General features: G+C 29.1%; 1 long non-coding RNA gene across 1 annotated transcript; it reads right to left on the bottom strand.

Moving 5' to 3' along the window:
- Window positions 1-998: 998 nt before the first annotated feature.
- Window positions 999-2,611, bottom strand: LOC126839982 (uncharacterized). Its single transcript, XR_007686004.1, has 4 exons — window positions 2,415-2,611; window positions 1,753-1,945; window positions 1,526-1,643; window positions 999-1,214 (listed from the first exon to the last, which is right to left on the bottom strand). It is a non-coding gene; the product is annotated as an uncharacterized LOC126839982 (long non-coding RNA).
- Window positions 2,612-2,835: the final 224 nt, after the last annotated feature.

A 2,835-nucleotide genomic window follows, 5' to 3' on the forward strand; every position in this document is an offset into this window, starting at 1 on the left:
GGTTTTAACGGTTATTACAGACTATAATTATTACTGAATTCTACAAATAAACCACTTGTAATTTATTGTGGGGATGTAGGCACAACGGTGACAGGCCGGTGTCCAGTGGACAAACAGTTTTTTAATAAGTTAAATCATTGCAATTTTATATCTTTAATTTTAGCGATTATCAATTAAAGAATGCTAGAAAACTAGTACAAGAACAAGTAAAAATGGTAAAAAAATAATTTTGGTTTGACCTACTGTATTTTTTGCATTTTTTAAATAATTTTTTTAAACATTTTTTTTTTTGAAAATATTTACAATCTGTACTTATATATACCATAAGTAAAATTTAGGGCTAATTTATTTACAAAGCTGTAAGTGATATGTGTGACTTGAGGTACCTTCTCAAACAACTAAAGTTGGATGCAATTTGAGTCCAGACATAATTAGTATTACTCAAATTTTTCGGCGTTCTGAAAAAAAAATTGTAAGTATGCCACTTCATCTTTTAACAATTTTTTTTTTTCGTAAATACTAAATTGATGTTTACAATTTGATTGTATGCAAAACATTGTATTGTACATTGATCTACTTGTAAAGCTAACATTGATTGAGTAAATTTCAATATCGTTTGTGAATATTATTTTAGAAACCGAATACCGAATACTTTTATATAAAATACAGAACCTGTTTGAAATATTTAATGACGATTGTTTGAAAACATGTTCTGGTTATCCTTACCTGATTAATTTAAAAACAATAACACCTACTTAATGTTATCTATTCTTTGATAAACATGTAAAAGAAGTAAATATTTGGTTTAAATCACCTGGATCGTCTTTACAAACAATTTGTCTCAATTGTTATAGTATCCTTGTGAATGTTGCAATCTTTAAAAATATTTAATGTGAATCTGTTTTATAATTTTCTATTTTAATTAGATTAGTTAATTAAATACAAGTATAAGACATATTATTTTTACTCAATATATATTTTTGACATAACACACCGAATGAGTATAATAACTTTATATTTATAATTCGATAAAATTATAATAAAATCGATTTTTAGAATGAGTGCAAAATACTCGTGCATATAGTTTAATAGTGAATATAATTTCTAAAAAAAATTTAGGTGATATGTGCGACTTCAGGTACCCTCTCAAACAACTAAATTTGGGTGCAATTCGAGTACAGGCATAATTAGCATTACTCAATTTTTTCGGCGTTCTGAAAAAAAAAACAAAAATTGTTCAGTAAATGAAGTGTCATCACGAAGCTATATTATTAATCAGCTGTATAAAATAAAGGTGCATAAACGGTATTTTTAAACCCCCTTTTCTTCTTCTATTTTGATTTTTAAATTGTTTACAATTTTTAATAATTACTAAATTTCGTTAATTTTTTTTTTAAATTCACAAATGATTTTGAAGTAGTTAACCGCCTGAAGAACACTTAAGGAAAGGGAAATAATTGTAAAACGTCAAATAAAATGGACAGTTACAGCTAAAACGAAAAGAAAACCTAAAACCTTTACTTACATCTATTATCGCTTTTTCTGTATTTATCCGCTACGGCCGACTAGTGCTCACATAAATAAACTGTTTCACGCTGAAGGTTTGAGGGTTCCGACTTGCTGTAGTCGTCCAATAAGTTTGGCTGAAAAAAAGGTGATTGTAAAAAACATATATGAGTTTATATAATTTTTAGAATCTGATAGTTTTCTGATGTTTGACTGAACGAGACTCGAGCGTAAAAAAAAGTATACCTTTTTAACGGCTTTGACGAGGAATTTGCACCTGAGGCCATTACCGGTGACTAAAGTGTTCGTCCGGTTCATTTTTGTATAGGACCAAGCCGTGTCATTTAAAAAATGTAACTTGTTACCGCGATGTTTGTATTTTTTTCCATAGTCGCTTGTTGTTGTCTCAAATGAGTTAGATTCACTTGCAGGTTCGGTGCTGTAAACCGACAATTATTTAATCAAGATTAGTGATTACCATCGGTGCACGAATATTGTAATCGAACCTGAGCATTATATTAACAAATAGATGTTCAAGTAATAATTTCAAACAACTTGTTATTTAAATAAAAATTGCCCAGGTTCAATCCTAGGGGATTAGCTTGAATAACAGGTATGGAAATGACAATTAAAATAAAAAATTGTCTTAAATAATAATCGTCAATTTTCAATATAAATTGAAATAATAAAATAGCCAGCATTGTGGAATCGAAGTCACGGATTTTGCGCAATTATCTTTACGGGAAGTTAAATTTTTCTTGATCAACAAATAATTATCACCAAAACAGGAAGATATTATTTGAACTTGGTAATTATTTAATATTCCTTAAGTAACTTAATGCGTTACTATTTCACTCATTAGTGAAATACTACTAACGATATGTAAAGTTTATCTATAACATACTCACACTTCGTATGCATATCTACGAAACAGATACATCGGTGGTACAGGCCAGACGATCCAACCAAAATCACCCTGATGTACCCAACGACCATGTGACGAATTTCTGGTCGATAACCGTGGTCTGTTAAGGCACAGGAACAACTTTCCTTCCACGACATTTTCATCGATCTTCAACTTGTTGGTTAAATACATTCGTGTACCATTTGCTTGCAACTAAAAATCATTAAGGGTATTACAATTAATATTCATATATATATATATATTTATATAAAGGATAGGGCGAAGGCAACTGACGAGATCTGAGGGCCTAATATCATATACAAATGTTATATTTTCTTTTGTAACAATAAGACGTCAATTATAATCCTACATAATATAATATGAATTATAAAAAATGTTTTTGACTTTTAGCGACTTTTTAGAAT

This window comes from Adelges cooleyi, unplaced genomic scaffold (assembly GCF_023614345.1).
Source record: "Adelges cooleyi isolate 19-005CV unplaced genomic scaffold, UGA_ACOO_1.1 ACOO_flye_CR_arks_rails_tigmint_CR_PRNA_329, whole genome shotgun sequence".
Taxonomy (NCBI): Eukaryota; Metazoa; Arthropoda; class Insecta; order Hemiptera; family Adelgidae; genus Adelges; species Adelges cooleyi.